Consider the following 22,726-nt stretch of genomic DNA (forward strand, 5'->3'; position numbering starts at 1 on the left):
CCACGCCCTGCAGTTCGAGCCTGAATGCAATGCTCAAAATCGATTTAGTCGTTTGCTCTGTATCGAGGATCAAACAGCCATGTAATGATCTGTTTTTGAACACACAAAATGTTTCCAAGAAACCTCGAACTGTTTGATAGTTAGCCCTTTAGTTTTAATTATCGTATCAGCAGCTCACTTGAACTTTGTATTGTACAGTCTGCTAAAATGCGGACTCTGAAGAGGCCTCCGGGTCATTGCCTCTCGTGACAAGTTGAAGTGGTGGACAATGAACGTCTCCTTTCTTTCAATAACTGAATACACTAATAAAAACTAAATTATTAAATAGGAAGGTACCTGGCTACAGCTAGCACGCACGTTGTCGGCAAAATTATTATTTCGTTACTAGAAGCCAGGCATCCAAGCGCGCAAAAACGGCGCTGATTACATGATTACTCAACTATATTAGTCCTGCGAGGAAATTCACGTAGCTCTACTGAGGTCGGTAAGATACATTGTGTTGTGTCCGCAATTCCTCCGTATACACTGAACTTTTCACTTTTCAGAATGAAAGCAGTATTTTTAAACTTATGATAATTGTGAAGATACAAGTGTCTGACGCAAGCGGCTTTTCTCAAGAGGTTGACGTAGCTGATCAACGTCTGATTGCATGTAGTATGAGGGGCTTTGATTTTGCTTTATTTTATTCCCAAGGGCTGCAAGGCGTGCAGACGCGCCAAAGCGGTGCTAGAGACTTAATCACTAAAATATATTAGCCATAACAATCAATTCCAGGAAAAAATCATTATCTCTTGCAACTAAGCCACTGAGCTTTGCGTGTGCAACGATCTGCAGCAAAGGCCCCTCAAAGGCTACTTTGTACACAAGAATTTTTAATGCCTCATTTGTTTTGATCTTTGTAGTTGACCTCCTATCTTTCACATAAAGACTTGCTGCTTTATGAGGTTTCATGTCCCAAAGCTATTCAGGGTATGAGAGCGCCGTAGTTCATGGCTCAGGGTAATTTCGAACACCTGGGGTTCTATAGCGTGGTACATGGACATCTAGCATTTTGCCGCACTCAAAATTCTGACGCCGTGACCGGGATCGAAACCGCGTCGTTCGGGCGAGTAGCCAAGCAGCCTAACTTCAGGGCCGCCGCAGCGGCTTGTCCTAATGATAATCGAGTTTCAGGGAAAGAGAGCAGGCAAATAAACACAATCGAGGTTAATCCCTGCATGGAGGCTATTTCAAGCAATCAGACGGCAGGCTTGAAAACTCTAAGCATAAACGCTTCTTGAAGTCACGTAAATTATGCGTAGGCACTGCACTCGGTATAAAATGAGATACAAAACCGCGAAGGGATTGTTAAGCGGAGAAGCGCCGTTGCAGCACGGAAATATTCACTGAGGCTACCATGAGACGATGAATTGCGGCGTTCGTCGCCGATGCGACCACATCGGTGGCGTCTAGTATCACCGGCTAGTACTTCCAGCGCAGAGCAACGGTGAGTAAACGCCCCAACAAATAGCGCATCGAGCGAGCCCCAGAACGCGTATCGTACGAGTCGTGTTTGCCGTTACAGTTTTCCGAAATTGAGATTATTTCTGATCTAAAATTGCTCCAAATGGGCTTTTCAATTTGTTCTAGAGAGGGCTTTCAATACACCATCACAATATCTTTCAACAAAGCCTTCATAGAAAGCATTTCATTTTACATTTGTTTTGTGCCGCCAATGGAACATATTTATACGGTTTAGATTCGTTCAGATTCTGCAAACAGCGATGCTTAGAGGACAGGACACTCTTTTTGACCACGATACCGTAGGCACCCGGGACGTCTGCAATTTCGCTTGCGAATTCTTTTTGTTTAATTCATTTCATTTCTGCTTAGCAATTATACGGCATCAGAGGATGGTCACCCAGGTCTGCCTCATCGTGTTGGCAAATGAAAATTTTATGTAGGGAAAGATACGCTTACCAGACTACCTAAGTTAGAGTAGAGGCCCACGAAAAAATGTGAAGTGCACATAGTAAAAACCGGCCGCCATGCATCGCGTGCGCATTCCAGCGGCAAGCGCAACATTGCCTGCTTCCAGTTGCTCTTCTCTTGCGATCTAACACAGTTCTATCGAACTCGGGTAAAACGAATTATCCTTTAGATCGAAACTATTTTCCAACGCGACAATTGTTTTAACGTCAATGCTTAGAAAATCGCACGGCTACATGTAATAAATATACCAGAATACTTCGCACATCGAACAACGGGCCGCGCGAAACGCCGGCGCGAAATTGGCTTTCGCTCACAATTATTGGCTCTTTCTCGCGAAATAGGGTCTTTCACTGCTGTGTTTCGGAAAGGCCGCGGTGTGACTAGAAGGGTGCCGGCCGGAGCGAGTAGAAAACTCCAGCTGTCCGCCATGTGTTTTCTTCCATGATCGTCCGTCGCCCATCGTGCGTGTTCGGGAGCGGTCGCCGTTCGCTTTCTCCGCATTCCTACGCTGCCCTTGCTAACGCGATGGCTGGCAAAACGGCAGATTCTACGGTTCACTGAAAAAACATCCATAATGAACTCAATTGCACCTGGAGACAAGGTAGTCGGCACTGCGTACCGCATCTAGAGAGCACGCTGAGTATGATACTCAGGAACAAATAATGCTGACGTCAGGGCGAAGGCGGACAGGAGGCTTCGAGCGCCCGACAAGAGCGCGGCTGTGTATGTAGATGACGGGAAGCTGTTTACCTCAACACCGTTCTTTAGCATATAACCCGTACCTGTATATTACCCCCCGTCCCAAATTAATAACCGCAAAAAAAATTAAGTTGGAGTGTATTGTATTGCATTGTCGCGAAACAGTGCCGTGAAGCCAACTTGCATACAGAATTCTGAAGGAAAAAATTGTAGCGCAAAGCAACACACGGACAGAGAGAGAGGACGGGACTGGCGCTAACTTCCAACTGTGTTTATTCAAGAAACGTACGTACATATATAAGGAACACAAGAACAGCAAGGGCATGACACTCGCGATAATCAGGCACAAAGCTAAGGGGGGATCATATCTATAAGCATTGTCAGCAGGAAACCACTTTTTTGGCGAACATAGCATAACAAGAAAGCTCCATGACTTTGGCGGATGCGCGCATGTTCAACAGATTGCAATTCTGAAACCGCTAGATAAAGGAAAAAGGACCAAACCATAAGCAAGAAAACTTGGAGATTGTTCATAAGATTCGTTTTTTACATGGCGATAACAACGGTTCTACATGAACAGCAACTATGGAAGCAATGCGTCATACGTAAAAGCGATGCTTCAGTATACATCATAACGACGAATTGCGGGCGTAACCATTCAGAAAAAAACCAATGAACAAAAAACAAACAAGCAAAACATTTTTTTTCTCTAACGGAAGCGCGTGTGCTTCTGCAAGAAGAATTGTAATGAAAACGACAACAAAACTTAAAGCTCCAATAGGGTGCGTCAAAAAATCAACAAGAAATAACGGCAACAAGACTTAAACGTGCAAAAGGGCGTCAATAAAACAGCAAAAATGAAAGTGAGATAACCCAAATGAGGTGAAAGTTAAACATGCCCTTCCAAGAAGGTCACTTCATTACTCATGTGTGTTATTGAAGGCGTGCTAATGCAGTTGTCACCGGTCTTTAAAATAGAGTAGGCTTCAACTATCTCCCTTTCTGTCCTATCTAGTGCCCTCTTAGGAAACTTGTGCGCGCAAACTCAGGTGTGCACCCGCATCTTTTGCAATGCTCGGCCAAATGCCCTCCCGATTTGTTCTTAACAGACAGCGCGTGCTCTCTGGCCCTCTCATTGAAACATTGACCTGTTTGTCCTATGTATAACTTTATCGCAGCTGAGGGGGATCTTATATACGACATTGGTATCACTTCGGTGAAAATAGTGTCATGGTTCTTTTCACATTTTTGCTTTTTCTTTTTGACATCATGGAGCATACCTTCGAGAGCTTGCATGGAGCCGTGAACACGACATTGACACTGTACTTTGAGAGTGCTTTTTTCAAGTTGTGCGAGATACGGTGTACGTACGGTATAGCTATCGTGGGTTGTCGCTACGCTCATTAGAGTCATTGTTTCCAGGACCTTTAAGCTTCTTCAGAAGGGAATCGCAAACACTTCAGACTAGCAAAGCAGGGAACTTTGAAGCGTTAAGGCGGACAATTTGCAGTTGAAAACTAGCATACATTTAATGTTGGCAGGATTTTTTCTAGAGAAGCCTTCAGGCCAGTCATGGCGATACCTCTCTTAACAAGTTTTGAGTGGGCACTGTCAAAGGGCAACAGACTTTTCTTAGTTCTGGGATTATACATCGAGCAAATGTGCTTGTCCATGAAGGACAGCTTTAAATCAAGGAACTGAATGCTGTTGTCCTCTTCCATTTCCCTAGTGAACCGAAGCCCTTCACCTGCGTTGTCAAATGCCTGCTGTATGTCTGAAACAACTAGATCCCGAACAGCGCTACCTTCGCAATTTAAGATGACCAGTAGTCATCCACATATCTGTAGGCCTTAGTGACGTTAAATTTTTCTAGTTCTGGAGCCAAGCACGTGTCAACAGCTGATAAGAAGATGTCACATAACACAGGAGCCACGGACGAGCCTATGCAAATGCCCGATTTTTGTACATAGTATCTCTCATTAAAGCTAATGGCCGTTGAGTCTAGGTAGAACTCAAGTAAGGTGATAAAGTTATCACAGCTTACCCCCGTGGCATTCCGGAACATGACTTCGCCATTTTCGTTGATTAAATCCCGCACAGCACGACACAAGCCTCCGTGAGGAATGGAATAAAAATGCTCTTCGACGTCCATTGAAAACGCATGCGTGCCAGTCACTGTTCCATAAAGTAGGTCCTTGGCTATTTCTTGAGAGCTTCGCACTAGGAAAGGGTCTGTGATCTTGAGAGAATTTAGGTGCTTCTGTAGATAGCGTCCGATGAGGCCTTGCCAGGATCCTTTCTCTGTAACAATGGTTCCGAATGGGCAATCAACCTTGTGGGTTTTTCCGGCGAAGAATGCTTCTAAGGTGTTGGTAGCTGCTCTTTCGACTTTCTTCCGAAGGTATTCCAGGTTGAAGTCCTTGAGCATTCTGACAACCTTCCTTTTTTGAAGCTTTGGTTTAAAACTGCAAGGTTTGAAGTTTTTTTCCACGGCAGCTAAGGCTTTTTCATTGAACTTTCCATTGTCCATAACGACAAAACCTACCTCTTTGTCGGCTTGGAGTATGGCTAGGTTGCGCTGTCTCAGTGTGTCAACCACATACTTGTAGGGAGGTTTCTTCGGTGGCTGAGAGTCTGCTCTTGAGAGAACACAATTTACAGCATCGCTAGTAGCTCGGTCCCGTTTGACAGTGCCCATTCAAAACTTGTTAAGAGAGGTATCGCCATGACTTGCCTGAAGGCTTCTCTAGAAAAATCCTGCCAAGATCAAATGCATGCTAGTTTTCAACTGCAAATTGTCCGCCTTAACGCTTCAAAGTTCCCTGCTTTGCTAGTCTCAAGTGTTTGCGAGTCCCTTCTGAAGAAGCTTAAAGGTCCTGGAAACAATGACTAATGAGCGTGAGCGACAACCCACGATAGCTATACCTGTACGTACACCGTATCTCGCACAACTTGAAAAAAGCACTCTCAAAGTACAGTGTCAATGTCGTGTTCACGGCTCCATGCAAGCTCTCGAAGGTATGCTCCATGATGTCAAAAAGAAAAAGCAAGAAATGTGAAACGAACCATGACACTATTTTCACCGAATGTGATACCAATGTCGTATATAAGATCCCCCTCAGCTGCAATAAAGTTTACATAGGACAAACAGGTCGATGTTTCAATGAGAGGGCCAGAGAGCACGCGCTGTCTGTTAAGAACAACTCGGGAGGGCATTTGGCCGAGCATTGCAAAAGATGCGGGTGCACACCTGAGTTTGCGCGCACAAGTTTCCTAAAGAGGGCACTAGATAGCACAGAAAGGGAGATAGTTGAAGCCTACCATATTTTAAAGACCGGTGACAACTGCATTAGCACGCCTTCAATAACACTCATGAGTAATGAAGTGACCTTCTTGGAAGGGCATGTTTAACTTTCACCTCATTTGGGTTATCTCACTTTCATTTTTGCTGTTTTATTGACGCCCTTTTGCACGTTTAAGTCTTGTTGCCGTTATTTCTTGTTGATTTTTTGACGCACCCTATTGGACCTTTAAGTTTTGTTGTCGTTTTCATTACAATTCTGCTTGCAGAAGCACACGCGCTTCCGTTAGAGAAAAAAAAATGTTTTGCTTGTTTGTTTTTTGTTCATTGGTTTTTTTTCTGAATGGTTACGCCCGCAATTCGTCGTTTGTGATGTATACTGAAGCATCGCTTTTACGTATGACGCATTGCTTCATAGTTACTGTTCATGTAGAACCCTTGTTATCGCCATGTAAAAAACGAATCTTATGAACAATCTCCAAGTTTTCTTGCTTATGGTTTGGTCCTTTTTCCTTTATCTAGCGGTTTCAGAATTGCAATCTGTTGAACATGCGCGCATCCGCCAAAGTCATGGAGCTTTCTTGTTATGCTATGTTCGCCAAAAAAGTGGTTTCCTGCTGACAATGCTTATAAATATGATCCCCCCTTAGCTTTGTGCCTGATTATCGCGAGTGTCATGCCCTTGCTGTTCTTGTGTTCCTTATATATGTACGTACGCTTCTTGAATAAACACAGTTGGAAGTTAGCGCCAGTCCCGTCCTCTCTGTCTGTCCGTGTGTTGCTTAGCGCTACAATTTTTTCCTTCAGAAGTCATGAACCAACTAGCCCAACAAAACGTATTGCATACAGAAATTGGCACTGAAAATACAGCAAAATATTTTTAAAATGTAATATCAAGGTGTGCGATATATAGAACTAGTTCTCTTATTTGAGAGTTCAATATATGCGGCTTCGACTGAATAGGGTTCCCTGTTTTTCTTAAAGGGACATTAAAAGGAAATATTAAGTCGACGTTGATTGCTGAAATAGCGTTCCAGAAACCTCGTAGTGCTTGTTTCGTTCCAAGGAAATGCTTATTTTGAAAGAAAATAGCGTTTTAGTGGTCCGTACAGCGTTAGCGCACTTCAAATCACCCGCCTAAACGGTCCTTCTGACGTAGCAGTTGTCGTACCCACCGCTGCTCGCTTTTACTGCCCGGCCGCCGACGCTACGTCTTGCGCAACAGCAGTCATCAACCTTGCCAAGACGCAGCCACGGGACACTCCAAAACCGTATATAATTCACTGTAAAGGAGCATAGCTTGATCAGCAGTAGAAGTAGAGCATCAAGAGAGCGAAAATAGCGAGAGCCAAGCACACGCAGCAGTTGCGATACAGAAACTACGACCATAGGCGTGCGCAGGGTTCCCCATCCAGGGGGGGGGGGGGGGGCGAAGGTTCATCGCAGCGCCCCTCCCACTACTAAGTCAATGTACGAGGCAGATTTCGCGCCCCCCCTCCTATTAGGTGACTAGGGCGGTCAATGTATGGATCAGATTTTGCGCCCCCCTTAGGTGATTAGGGGGGGCGGCCGCCTCCCCTGCCCCCCTTGTGCGCACGTCTATGGCTACGACTGAGGCACGACCGCGTGAGCGAAGCGCAGCGCGGCGAAAACAGAACTTTTGAACCATTCGCGCCGTTTCCCATGGTAACGCCAAGAGGATTTTGCCATGAATCAAACAGAAACTAACAAGCAGCATTTCATTACGTCTTCTGATGCACGGAAGCTTCTTTTCTAATCGCAACTAGAATGTTTACTAGTGGTTAATTGTACTCGCAACTGTTGACGTCATCGGGATCACTTCCAATATTTCCCACTTGTGGCGCATATTGTGTCCTACATTTACCTTAATTTCTCGATTAGTTGAGTATTGATGTACATAATATTGACGTTTTAGACGTTCTCACACATTGAACTTTCACTCTGACATACATTTTTATTTGCGTTTAGTGTCCCTTTATTAAGCAGATCGCGAATACGTCAAAAGCTGCCAAGATATCTCAAAAATAAATCGTACCCCACTAGCGCGCCGTCTAACGTATTTCACACATACATTTTTTTTAACACGAAAGTGTTATATGGCAGGGTCCACCACGGCTCCACTGACGCATTTCCGTCCCGGATATGACGTTGTAAAATATAAAGGCTAACATATGGCGAAGAAAAAACTAGAAGAAAAAATCCCGCAGATCCTACGCACTGTGGGAATCATTGGTGCCATGGCATCTAGTTCACCATATATCGCATGTTTGCCATGCACGCGTGCATGCACAATATGTTATATACTATGCTAATGAAACGTATATTCTGGTATATGCACTGCATGACCGGTCATTTATGTTCATCACGCACTCCTGTCATGCCATACCAATTTTGGTATATCCGGTTATCTAAACGGATAGAAACCATGGCAGTGTCATAAACCATAGCAGTGTCATGTAAATCATATCGTAAATGACATGCATAATTCCCATGTTAGGACCTGTAATTTATTTTCGTCATACAGTCACATCGCACAATACCAATTTTGGTGTACATCAAACCAGCCAAATGGCCGCGAGTCCACCATGAGCGTGGCATGTAAATATTGCCATACATGACAGGCATATCATGGTTTTCATGTTACCAGCTGTCACTTATGTTCGTGATACATTCGTGTCAGGCAATACCAATTTTGGTGTATATCAAGCTAGCGATACTACCGCAATCGGAGAGCGAGCGTGGCATGTAAATCATGCCGTAAATGATATGCATATCATAATTTTCAAGTTACCACCTGTCATATATGTTTGTCATACAGTCACGTTGCGCAATACCAATCTTGGTGTATATCAAGCGAGCGAAACGGCCGCCAGCGCACCATGAGCGTGGCATGTAAATCACGTCGTACATGTCTTGCCTCACGATTTTCATGTTACCACCTCTCATTTACGTTCGTCATACAGGCGCGTCAAGCAATACCAATTTTGGCGTATATCAAGCTAGTGAAACGGCCGCTAATGCATCATAAGCGTGGCATGCAAATCATGACATGCATGTCATGGTTTTCATGTTACCACCTGTTATTCATGTTCTTGATAGTCACATCGCGCAATACCAATTTTGCTGCACATCAATCTAGCGAAACCACCGCGAGCGCACAATGAGCGTGCCATGTAAATCATGTCGTACATGACGCACATGTTATGATTTTCATGTTACCACCTCTAATTTACGTTCTTCATACAGTCGCGTCGCGCAATAATAATTTTGGTGTATATCAAGCCAGCGAAACGGCCGCGAATGCGTGGCATGTAAATCATGACATACATGACATGCATATCATGGTATTCATGTGACCATCTGTTATTCATGTTCTTCATACAGTCACATCGCGCAATACCAATTTTGGTGTATATCAACCTAGCAAAACGGCTGCGAATGCGTTTGAGCATGGCATTTAAATCATGTCGTGCATGACACGCGTGTCATGATTTTCATGTTACCACAAGTCAGTTATGTTCGTTATATCGAAATGTATCGTCATACCAGTTTTCGTATATATCCATTCATTTAAACGGCCGCGAGCGCCCCGAGATCATTTCAAATAAATCGTGCCGCACATGACATGCGTGTCATGATTTGCACGTCAGGACCTGTCCTTACTTTCGCCATGAACTCTTGTCACGTCATACCAGTTTTAGTATATATGAAATTAACTGAATGGCCGCAAGAGCCCCAAGGCCGTGGAATGTAAATCATGCTTTTCATGACATGCATGTCATGATTTTTATGTTATGACCTATCATTTATGTTCGTAATACGGTCATGTTATTCCATACCAATTTTGGTATACATCCGATTAACGAAACGGCCAGGAGCGCACAAAGTCGTAGGCGGCTAGATAGATAGAGATGGGTACGCTCAAAGTTCGCTGAGAACTTTGAGCGCAGAAGTTCGCTTATGGCGCGTTCACACTTGGCCTCGATGGGGGCGAAAGCGGCAAAACTCACCGGAAATTCACTCGCTTCGCCGCCTAAGCGGCCGGAAAACCACGCCGCGAGGCGGACGCGAAAAAATCGGTCCGAGACCGATTTTTCCGCCACGCGAAAGCGGATCGCCTTTCCGCTTCACGGGAAGCCGTACTTTGGCTGCGCTAGCTCAAATCACGTGACGTAAACAACAGACCGCAAATTCAACATGGCGGCCAAGGCGTCGGCGGTGGCTCACATCGGCGCATTTGCAAACTACCCGTCCAGCACGACAAGACTCACAGCCTCGACAAGGACGCGTTCCTCGAGAACCTGGTTTGGATTACGATTGACAAGAACACTGGAAGTAGAAAAAGGTGTAGCAGTAGCGAGTCGGCGTGCCCCAACGTGTCTCGCTTCTTGCAAAGCCGGGTGAATCCGCCGCCGCAGCCACTGCTGCCGTGTCCGCTTATGTAGTTTCTGCTGGTGTATCTCCCGAAACGGCGGTTTGAAAAGGTGAAAGCTATTTATTTTCCGTGTTTTGCATGCTCAATTTGAATTCGGTACGAAATTAAATGCTCAGGAAACGGGGAAAAGAGAATGAATTCTCGAAGTGGCGAAGGCGGCGGCGGCGGCGACAGCATGCTGGAGAGGCAGAACAAATGTGAACATTTCCGACGCGCGCGAAAACGGTTTTCCGGCCGCTCTGGCGCTTTCGCTTTCTCTTCGCTTCTCAAGTGTGAATGCGCCTTAAGAAATGCTTCGCATTTAAATGTTCCGTCACTGGGAGTCGAACTTACGACCCCTCGATCCCCAGCGCGAAACGACTCCGCCACAGACGGCACGTTCATCGTCATGCTAACGGCGTGCTATTTATATACACATTTTGCCTGTGGCGGTACTCAGAGATCGGGGTACATCGACGTGTTTTCGTTATCACTAGCGAGATAGCGCGAAGGGCACGAAAGGCGCGCTTTAAGGGTCGACCCCCCCCCCCCCCTCGCGTTGAGATGAGCGTGCGCCTCTACAGGGCGTGGTCGCTCGTGCGCGCGCGCTTACCTTGTACGTCTTTAGCTCTCAACGCAAGTTTGTGTTGAAGGTACAGAGAGCACGAAGGTCAGTTCGCTCGCGCAGCGGGCGCTTTTGCGAAAGCAGCGCGCTGCTCACAAACAAATAAGTTACAACTGTGACAGTTCGCGCTCATCCTTTGTATACTTGTGCGTTCATTTCGTACGTCCTCCTTTGAATTTGACCAGCGCGTTTTAACTGTCGAGCTGTGACAGTTCTCTGTTCGTGCTCATCCTGTGTATGTTCGTTCCGTGCGTCCTTTCTGCTTGAGCAGCGTGTTGCAAGTTTTGAGCTGTTTGTTGTTCTGCGCGTGACATTACAACTTGTTGCTATAGCATTCATTCCTTTGCCCTCGAGGCGAAACAATGCACAACAAACGCTCAACAACGTCTGGGAAAGCACGTTTTACTTTCGTGTTATACCGATTCCTATGACAGAGGAATCAGCCATGTTTGTTTCCAACGACCGTTCATATCCGCGGTTTTCATCGGCGAGTCGCGACGCTTGTTCAATTACCTTTATTTCTTTGTCACGAGCTAGCTGTGTTGATTTTGCTTATCTCGCTATTTACGCATTCCCCCGTCATCGTGTTCGTATGCACTTTATCTATGGGAAGGCGTCTCGCGATGATTAGAACGGTCCGTACGGGCAAACTGTTTCTTTATTACGAAGCTGGGCTACAAGCGGCTCGTCGACGCCACCTGCGGCGTGCAGGACTTCAGCACACCAGGCCACCGGACCTCCAGCGATGGATATACGGTCCGAACCATAGGTCCCTCCTGGACTTCATGGAGGAAACACAGCTGCACCATTTTGTGTAATGTGTATTGATGCCGCAGGGCAAACTAACGCGAATAAAAAAAAGCATTTTTTGCGAACCATAGGCACAGTGCTTGTTTCTATCTATCTATCTATCTATCTATCTATCTATCTATCTATCTATCTATCTATCTATCTATCTATCTATCTATCTATCTATCTATCTATCTATCTATCTATCTATCTACCTAGATCCGGGCGCTCTTGTCGTCGTCTCCTTGTGTATACGAAAAGAAGCGTAGCAAGGTATGCCTGTAGGACGAACATGATTAACAGGTCATCATGTAAACAACGTGGCATGTCTTTCCCGTACGTCAGGAAACCATTTCGCCCCAGAAAAGCCAACACTGGATGTCTGGCGTGCCCGCGACCAGGCCGGCGCGCTGGAGCTGCTGGTCTTGACTTGGGGCTAGCGGGTTGCGCGACGAATTCGTGTCCTCGCCGGGCCTCCAATAAAGTTATTTCGCTCACTGAATCACCCAGTGACGCGGGGCGCCTATTCGCATATCAAGACCTTAAGAACGCGGCTACGCGCTACAAGTGCTGCGCTTGTGCGTGTGTCTCACTTGTCCCTGTTTATTTCGCGCAGTTTTTCGTAGTAATGAAGTGATTCTCAGCGTATAATGATCCCAGGGACGGCAAAATTGGCTACAAGTCCAAAAGAAAAATCCTCTTAGAGCAGTGAATTCCAATTCCTGTTCAAGCCGGAATCGAACCTAGGTCTTCTGCGTGCCATTAAAGTATCCTACTACAAAGCCACCCCAGTGTTTCAAACTACTTCGGAAAAAGGCCATATACAGACGTTATTTCAATTGTACTTACAGTGCTGGCTATCCGCTGTTATAAAATGTAATAAACATTGCATGTGTACTGCTATAACCGGGCAAGCTGTTGTCGAGTGTTGCTTGACCTCGGAGGAATTTTGCAAACCCCGGTACGTATGATTCCTACATCAATTCCTACAAAGCGCGAGATTTTGCGCATGTTTTCTGCGTAGCGGCTACTTTGGCACAGAGGCACGCAAAATGCGCGGGAAATTTAACCACTCTAACATGTACAACTCCTATCAACGAATTGCGCGTAATCCTGTTAAGTTTGTAAGAGCGTTAAGCTCTTGTGCCTTCAGCTCTTAACAAAAAGGGACGTTCAATTTTGACAGCGAAGGAGGCGCCGTACCCTTCAGAGAAGCGTACAGATACTACATACGGCTGTCGTAAGGGTCCTTTTTTTGTTGAGGGATTTGAGATATCTGGTCAGTATCCGTCTATGTACCGACGCATTTTCACCAACGATACTTCTTTGCAGATTAGTTGGTTCATAGTTGCAAACTCAACTTGCTGCGCAACCAGCAGGAAAGAAGGAGGGAGACAGGAAAGAGTGCCAACTACCAACTGTTTATTGCCAGTTCACGAAGCCAATATATAGACATGACACATTGCACCATCACGATGCGCACAAGACCAAGATTCGTTTACAAACTGTACCGGGGACAGAGCTGTGAAAAAAGCACTTGATTTGTAGTAAGCGGCATAACCTTTTACCACTTAATCTGCTGGTGGCGCAGCAAGTACAGTTCACAAGCATTTCTCCTTCTTTCTATATGCGCTTTTATTTGGCAGCATCAAAATGCGCTAAAACAAAATAAGTGCCGGTCAACAAAATTGCTTCGAATATACAAAGTGCTCGAAGACAACGCTGTGAGCGATAAAGTAGTTCAGGGGAAAGTTGACGCTTGAAGTTACGTGAGGCGGTATAACGTAGGATCTCGCTGGAGCCTGAGTTCGAAAATGATCACTTGTCTTCTTCAGAACAAAGCGCCTGGCGAAGTTAGTCCTCTTGGCGAAACACTGGCTTCAACGACGTGCCCCGTTGAACACCTTCGCATTAGTGAAACAACGCATTGCTTATAATTGCTGAATCACAGTAGTTTTCTTGAGGTGACAAAGTGAGGAGCCTGACGTCAGGCAACAAGTGTATAGTTCGTAATAACTAACCGCACATTGGTGCTGTTGCTGAGCTCTACATTTGAAGATACAGTGAACTCTCAATTGAGTGAACTTCAAGGGACCCAAGGAAATAGTTCACTCAACTGAAAGTTCACTAAACTGAATATTCACTAGAGTATGGAACAGCATTGGCACTGCAGACATTAAAGTCAAAAGTGTGAAATGCAATTTATTTTGAAAAGAAATCTGTAGTTTTAATTTGAACTGGTGCCCTTAAAGCGCAAGAAGAGACAAAGCTTTCCAGAGAGTATGTTTCTGTGCACTGCCTCCGGCACATGAAGATGGCCGCATAATACCGATGATGCCGATCAGACAGACAAAAAAAGAAGGGGCGAACTGATGCGCACGTGGCTCGTTTTCTTCACCCGGACGGCCGCTTTGCCTCGGCGGCGCTGCATGCACAAGCGATGTCGCGCCGCCGCCGATGGATGGCTGATTTAGTGACGGCTCGCATCGGCTATGCCAGTGCTGCAGTGCACAAAACTTCGTTGAATTGATTTTAAAAATGAGCCTGGGTCCGCGGATCAAGTTCGTTCAACTGAAAAATTCACTATTCTGAAATTCGTTTAACTGATAGATTTTTGCATAGAATGCATAAGAAAAGCGCCGGAAACCGACGTTCGTACAAGTGAGAGTTTATATTGTACTGTCTAGTGAGTTCTTCAATCTCTAATTTTATTCTTGATAGGATTCAGAATTTTACTGCCTTGCAAAAATTGCGAAAATGTGTCATTTTTTTCCATATATAGCTTTCCTTGCCATTTATTGCTTGGCAATATTGCCGAATAATTGAGCTATTCCGCCGAGGCGTGAAACATTGTTTTCCAACAGCTTAATTTTCATTTGTTCATTCTTTTTTAGGTGACCGTACTTAATATTGGTGGGCAAACTCTTCAATAGCTAGGTCAAATCGGTTTGCCAGATAAAGATAACAGCCGATCAGGGGCATCATGGTCTCCTTCTTTATATTACTTCTGCTTCCTGCTATGTGTCATGCGGGTGCCTCAAAAGGTAAGTTTCTGTTTCAAATTAACGGAACTTCTCCTACCTTTGTCGTAGCTGTGGTTGTTTCCAATGAGGTCATGTCGCTGCGTGTACGGGGAGTGCAAGAGTATTCGTTTACCCCATGATCGAGTATGTAATTCCGTATTTTCGCTTAACACAAATATTGGTGATTCGGGATTTTTAAAACAAAAGGAAAGAAGAAGTACGTGGGTTACCTTAGCGTGTTGCGTTTTTAAAACAGGAAAAGAAAAAAAATGCCTCAAGTGCGTTTGAACTCCTACTTGACGAGCAAACAGGTCAACGCGTTGGATTCGAATGTTTTTTTAGGCTGTTATAGGCGCGACATGAACACGCACGGTGATATTTCCCTGCAATATGCCTTCCAATATGCACTGGAAGCTATCAGTTACTCCGACAGAGACTATTGTTAAACACGTCGCAAATCATGTGGGAAATACTTAGGCGAACACTATCTACTGGTAATGGGATAAAACAATTATCGTACACTAGAGTTTATACTGTTTTGGACTGGATAAAAGTTACTCATGTATGAGGTGATATTACATTAATGATATAGCATGCATGAATACATGAATGCTATAAATGGCTTGAAACAATTCCGGTGCTTTATCTCACCGTTTAAAGAAAAGATACGATTTGAGCTCGTCTTGAGCGCTTTGAACGCTTATACTTGTAGTAAAAAGGACGGACTATGGGCACCGCGCATACGTTAGGAGCCGCCACAGTCGCGCGCTGCCTCCAGCGCCAAAGCGGCCACGGCAGCAGATCTGGCGGGATAAGGGAGCAGACAACGCAGGCCGTGGCAAGCCACTGCGCCGTGTTTTGGTGCTTCGCTTGAGGCGTTTCCTTTCCCGTTTGCTTCCAAAAGACGTCAAATTGTTAGCAGCTGTCCGAGAACGTAGCGTTAGCGCGGGTGCTTCTTTTCGCCAGACCTCGTGTATCCTCAGGCGAACGCGGCAACATTAAATGCATGAGCTGGCGGAAGACAACGGAGGTGACGAGCCCGTTGAGCGAAACTGCGCGCGTATAACGCGGGCCGCCTCGCTCACTAAACAATCACAGCTTATCACCCTCGCGCTAACGCGGCAGCGAACTCAGCTTGAAACTGGCGATACCAGCAATTGCACTGTCAAGGCCACTGCATGAAAAAACGCTTTCCATCGAACGGCCATGGCGCTGCATTCACTGCGCCGACTTAACCAGTGCAGCCGAGTTCGTCGTCGTGGCTCGTGTTTTGTTGCCATGGCACTGCAAAGAGTGCAAATTATTATTACGTTTGGATTCAGAGAGCTACGTGATATAGTTTCCTCCGAGGAGCTAACCTGAAGAAGGGCAGGGACCTCCTCGAAGCGGGGCACGTTCACGGCGTCGTGGAAGAGGTGTTGCTCAGCAGATCAACAATCACGGGCAAATGCAATCCCAGAAAAAAAAAAAAAACATCTATTTACAAAACTCACTTTTGTCGTCGAACGAGTGCGATCCACCGTTCACGCCGAGTCCGTTCATATTCTCTAAATGGAAACCGGTAAAAACGCGTGCCCAGAGAATTCCTGTAGGGGTTATTGCACCCAACAACGCAGCAATTATTCCTGGATTTCGGCATTCCTACGAACAGCGGAACTGGCACAAAACGAACTGCCCGCGAAAATACCTCGCGCCGTCACAGCGGGAGCGTGGAGCGAGCAGGGGTGCAATCACGGAGCGATGTTGAATGCTATCCCCCGTATTCTTAAACGCACCTTCACTCGAGCCTTCGCCTCGACTTGACCAAGTCAAGGCGAAGCGCCCTCCTCCACCCAAGGAGCCGCTGGGTTTCAAGAACGCTCCTCGGCCTTTCCTTCGCCAAGGGACACTTTGCCAACGATCCCTTGACTCGAGTGACGTCTGATAACGAGAATATTCCTAATGTGGTTAGGAAATAGCTGTTTCTGCTCAATATTTATGTGCTTTTCTTAGTTAATCTTCTTTATCAGTCGACGTTACGGCAAAATACACGCCTTTATATCTGTAGTGTAGCTTCCGTAAGCTTGAGCCGATAGAGTAAGCGAAACCCCCGCTTGAAATCTGGCAACAGTCGCATCCCGGCTGCTGAAAGAACAGCTGATTCCGATGTGTCTGCTGCTGATCGTTTCCACGCGCTTAACTTCTTTTATGCCGCATGCGTCTGTTAATCGCTGTATATGATTACGGCAGTGTCTACTTGTGTATTGTTCGTGACCCAGCTTTCGCCATGGTGACTGACGAACTACTTGAGTGATAGCGAAAAGCAGGGCCCATCGCACGGACGATTTGTCGTTTTGTTTAGCTTCCTACTGCTGAGAGCCTTCTGTTCATTGATGCAGCTGCAGAACGGATAATGCGGGTGAGTCATTTTTACATACGATCACATTATACTGATGTGCTTGGTGAATTCGCCACCCCACTGTGTGCAGGAATTACTTATCGTAGGTAAATTTGCTCTCGATGCGGAGTGCTAGCATAGTTCATAATTACAGGAGCCTGTGCAATTGCTATTTTCTCATTTCATTTCTTGAGACATTTAACGCGACACTGGTAGTGGTTCCGCTTCGTTTATTTTACAAATGCGGTAGAGACTGCTCGCAGCTGCTACTCATAGTTATCACAGTGTCGCGTTAAGGAGTGCGTATGCTATGCATGTGGTAGAGCGTTCAAATTAGACTGTAACGCAGGTTGAGGAAAGCATTCGCTTGTGTTTTCTCCACTATCGACGGAAGCAGTGTTTTAAAGTCGTTTTTTTTTAATTGGCAGCGTATGTTGTCGGTTAACTTGGACTGATGTGTGTTTGGTTTCTTCTTAACAGCGCTTCTTGACATCAGGTATACTTTATGCAAAGTTTTAATATTCGGATGATGCATAAGTTAGCAGTTCATTACTTCCATAAACGTTTTTCTATTCGCCGTGCATTTGTCGATAAAGTGGTTGCTTGGGCGAGTTGGTACGACATACTTCACATCTGTGTCTGTGTTCTGTCTTCACATCTTCACCGTCTGTGTCCTTCTTTCTCTTGTCCGCCGTTTTTAGCGCTGTTTTTTATGTGAAGCATTTGTCGATGTACCTAACGTGACTAATTCTAATGGACGCAACGGCCATATTTTAAAATGTTTGTCCTGTCTTTTTATTTTGGAAGTGCAGGCAGCCTGTAATTAGTGCACGAGTGCCCTGTGTACTGATGTTTTGGCAATCATTTGCAGTTTGTGACCCCTGGGAATACCTGCTGAGGAGGGCGTCGGCGTCTGTGCTGTATAGGGACGCTTTGGCATTCCAGAGCATATTTTGTTATTCTGCACATCACGAGACTGAAGCCGTTTCTGCCTTTTACTGCTGTTCTGCCTTAACGACGACCGTGTGGACGCACTGAACCTGGGCGGATGTGTTGCAAAGAAGCAGAGTAAACTACTCTACTGATTCAACGAAGACGACAGCACCGAAATGGTGAAAGATTCTCAAGGGTCTTGCAGTCATCGCAGCTACTTCTGGTCACAAGAACCGTGTAAATATTTGTAAATATACGCTATCAAGTAAAATCAGCTTGCCTACCTGTTGGAACCGCGCCACCTCCCTTCCATGGAAGAGAAACAGTGCTGCATTCTATAGAACGTGTTTGATTGTTGTAGAACTGCTTTTTCTATATAATCAGAGCATATGAGGTTTTTGCGATCCTGTCTGAACACGATAGCACAGAGAAAACTCTAAATCAATTGCAAATGGTAAATGAATTTTTATTATATGTGCTTGATGAAGAATAACGTAGGTGACAAAATACAAGTGTGTAAAGCTGCAAGGTGTCCATCAATAAAGCATATGCAGCCTACATACTGTCATGAAATTCGAGCTTGTAGGACATCATAAAGAAGATACAGGTGGTAGCCACACTAGTGTGACTAATCCATGCAGTGCAGCTATTAACTGCAGCTTTTCTTCCTTTGTATACAGTCATGCAAACGCTGCAAATACTGCACATTTGTAAAGAGCGTTGGCGTATCTTCTAGTCTCAGCAGCCAGGTTCCTGCACAAAAGAAAGGGGTTATAAATAATGAACATAGTGGTACATCAAAGCTGCATTTTTCTTTACTTCTCGTTCTACACACATTCTTCAGTACTTCTCGCCTTGAAGAACAGGCATGTCTTTTGTTGACTTAATGAGCTTTCACTATTTTGATACATGTTTGGGCCAGGCACTTGTGCATCCGAACAGACGTATGGCTATCCAACGCCCATTAGCTTCATTATGGCTCAAACGTCTACAATTACACTGCGTGTGCTATTGTTTTGTGAAAATTTGCCGTCATTGCTTAATTAAAAGCAGTGTTATTAAGCTTGAAAATAAAACATTCATTCATTTCTCTGCTGTATCTTTTGTGTTTTGATACGTTTCACGCATTTTTGCATACATGCGAGTTTCATACTGCACCACCACCTGGTTAGTTTCATATAGCTAGGCTTGGACGTCCATAGATATTGTGGGCTACATAAGTACTGTATAACGAAGCTACGAATTACGTAGTTATAACTTTCAATACTAGCAACTGCACTCTCGTTGTACCCCATTATATTGTCTTTTGTTTTCCATAAACCATCCCAAATATGGATCTGATCAAACACAGGGAAAATGTGAAAAACAAAATAGAAGAACGCACCTTCACGTTGATACAGAAGATCTCCTTGCAGAGGTATGCTTCTTCGTATTTCGGTTAGGGTAGTGAAGATTTACATGAGCGAAAGCCGCTCAGGTGTGCGGTGAATGCCGGCGCATGAATAGTCAGGTACGCACCCATGAAACTAGCATGAATAATTCACCCATTAATTGGAGAAAAGTTCGCTCTTTCACTTTCCTTTCGCTATCGCGCAGTCTTTCGCACCGGGCTTGAACTGATGCGGCGTAAGGTCTTCAACGAAATACACATGAAAGCACTGGCGACCATAGTATAAGACTTGGAACACTCGCACGATGACTATCCGAAAGCATGCAGGTAATCCATTGGCTCATGCACGGAATGCAACACATCACGGCACAAGAGCGCGGTCCTCTTGACATCATGCCGGCCTCTCTCGGAGCCACAGCAGCCACAGTATACCTGAGCCGTTGCCGAACCACTCGAAGACAGCGCCATAGTAAATGCTCACCTTCACTGTCGAAAGCAAAAAGGCAGCGGCAGGGCGGCAGCTTGATCCATCGGGAAATGCAGAACAAGTGAGCGACGCACCGCATGGATGCCACGCTGACCGTGGCCTCCGAAATGACGAGCGCGCGGCCCGCTAGTCGGAGGCCACGCGCTGACGCCGAAACTTCACTCAAGGAACGATTCAAGGTAGCTCCCGCGCTACCTTGACATTCTCAAGTGAAACACTCGAGATTTCCTCAAGTCGAGGTGCGTTTCGAGTGAAGGGCGATTTGTGAATGGGAAAACGGCCCTCAAGGAGCGTCAAGTGAAGGGTCAAGTCGAGGAGCGTTTGTGAATACGGGGGCATATTCTTATCGTCCACCACCTGCGGCTGACTGATCGCGTTGATAACGCGGACGTACCGTCGCTCTCGTCCCTAGCCAAGCGCGAGAAGCACGAAAAGTGTAGTCATCGTAAAAGGTATAGTTCCTCGACTTCACCCCATTGCGAGCGCGTCAGAGCATCCCGCCAAATCTGTGCTTCTTGCCGCTAGGGACGCCGAGCGGAGTTACGTCTGCACGGAGCCTATACGAGACCGCCATGACCCGCACTTTTTTATCTTTAGTGTAGGCCTGAAGATACTTCGGGCTGCAATGATTTTCAACACTTTTTCTTGATGATACGCACGACTGTTCTTACTGGTATCTGAATCTCAGACGTCGCAAAGGTCTGCGGAAGAGATAACTACAGAGCACTTATTTGTTTTACTGCTGGCGGTCTCTTTGACAATGGCGTCCCTTCTGGTGTGAGTGGGCACATCGTGTTGTGCTTTCAAATATCGTTACTTTAATAGTTCAACATGGCACCGTTTTTCACTTTGGGCCCTCACTTCGTCCCCGTCCCTTTTTTGCGCCATATTTGTTTTTTCTTCACAAGACAATACTCGTGCATTGAACAAGAGGAGGAAACACCATTTGTTACAGTTGTCAATTTTAATGTAGCATACAAATGCTTACACATGTACTTCAATGACTCAACAAGCTATAGTTTAGTTTCGCTCGTCCCTGCAGGAATACGCAAACGAGCACTGCGTACGCTTTCTTTCGATGAAAGGGATGTCTGTGCTGTAACGTGAGTGTCGCCGTTGTGTTAGAGAATGAGTTACCCATTATACGCCAGTGTAGACAACGTGTGAGGTAAGCCTACAATATGTACACTAATAAATTACACTAGGACAATTTTGTTAGAATGCCAGGCATACAGAGAAGAAAATACTTGTTTCCAAAGTAATATATCTTTGACTACCTAAGCACCACTATATCTAGGAAAAATAATTGTGCTTACGTCTTCTCAGCCATGTCGGATTTTAACATTTATGTTCAGGTTCCTGGAGGACAAAGCTTAGGGATAAAATGTAATGTAACTTACGTTACAACCATTAGGTTGTGACATGCACATACGAAGGTCATAGATTTTCCTTTTTGTTTCTTTTTCTTTTCCTGCCCTCCTCCTTCTAGGGCCTGTCTGTCCACTATCTCCTTCCTCTATAGAGTAGCATGAAGGCGCCTTTACATACGCCAGCAGAATTTTTTAATTTTTCCTTAAAGAGCTTTTTCTCTCTCTGTACAGAAGTTCGTCGATCCGCCATGAAAAACTAGGTTCGAATCGCAGCAAATGCGTCTACTCACAGACTGCTTCGCGTGGGATTCATTCCCATTATTCGTGGCATCTTGTTACACTCAATGTAGTTGCGCAATCCTGGTATGACATAGCCGCGCCGTCTTTCAACTTTCTACGTTCCTGTAATTTAAAGCAAAAATTAACACTTCTTTCCTTCAAATCAAAAAGAAGTATTTCATGAGGTGCGTTGTCAAAACCTTTGGTCGACTTCGGGCATTGCCACCTTTGTTCCTATTGCATCGCCGCACCCTAGTATACAGCCTACCTTACGCATGCCCATGAAACTTGTCCGGTCTTTAATGTGCATGCTCAGTGCAACGATACATATTTTCTAACTGCAGTTTGCATACGTTTCTCAAGTATTCTCAGTGATGTTTCGTGATGCGTTAAACAACTGTGGTGGCGTGCCGCTACTCTACGGTGTACTATCGAGTCTTCTGATGTTGTAATCAGAATATTGTGTGACGGCGAAACAATGGTGGAAAAAAAATTAGGTAGAATGTTTCATTGTACAATTCAACTTTCAAGAAAATACAGGCACTCTTGTCCTCAAACCATGCCTCGTGGAAAATGACATATTTCTGCCATGGGGAGCTGACTCCATAATACGTAGAAAACACGAAACGATAGAGCACAAGTTTCTTGAATGATGTGATACCATGTTTCTACGGAACGTCCTGCAGCGCACCATCAAAATATACTTACCTGAGACGCCCATGCGCATTGGGTAGCTCTCTGTAGGAAGTGGTGATGAGACACCGTCTGTTCTGGTGAACTTGATTGCGCTGCATATCATGTGGACGTGCAGGACAACCATTCAACAACCAGATATGGACAACCGTGTGGCTCGCCAATATTTCAAAAGTAATTTAGATATGAAGATGCGACGGAAGGTGGCTGCGACACGTTTCGCTGAAAAAAAAAAGGTGGTAAAGGACTTCCACATTCGTTAGCTGCTTTGGCGCTTGTTTTACTCACTGAAAATTTTTGCATGTACACATCGGTCCCAATTAGGCTGTTTTTTTAATGCGATCAACGATAATA

General features: G+C 45.3%; 1 long non-coding RNA gene across 1 annotated transcript in view; it reads left to right on the top strand.

The window, feature by feature from the left end:
• The first annotated feature begins 382 nt into the window (after positions 1-382).
• Positions 383-22,726, top strand: part of LOC119390390 (uncharacterized) — a 31,404-nt gene continuing 9,060 nt past the window's right edge. The window contains exons 1-4 of the long non-coding RNA XR_005183299.1: positions 383-480; positions 546-651; positions 12,672-12,781; positions 14,715-14,864. This is a non-coding gene — a long non-coding RNA (uncharacterized LOC119390390). The remainder of the gene's footprint in view (positions 481-545; positions 652-12,671; positions 12,782-14,714; positions 14,865-22,726) is intronic.

The sequence above is a fragment of the Rhipicephalus sanguineus genome, chromosome 4, assembly GCF_013339695.2.
Source record: "Rhipicephalus sanguineus isolate Rsan-2018 chromosome 4, BIME_Rsan_1.4, whole genome shotgun sequence".
Lineage (NCBI taxonomy): Eukaryota > Metazoa > Arthropoda > Arachnida > Ixodida > Ixodidae > Rhipicephalus > Rhipicephalus sanguineus.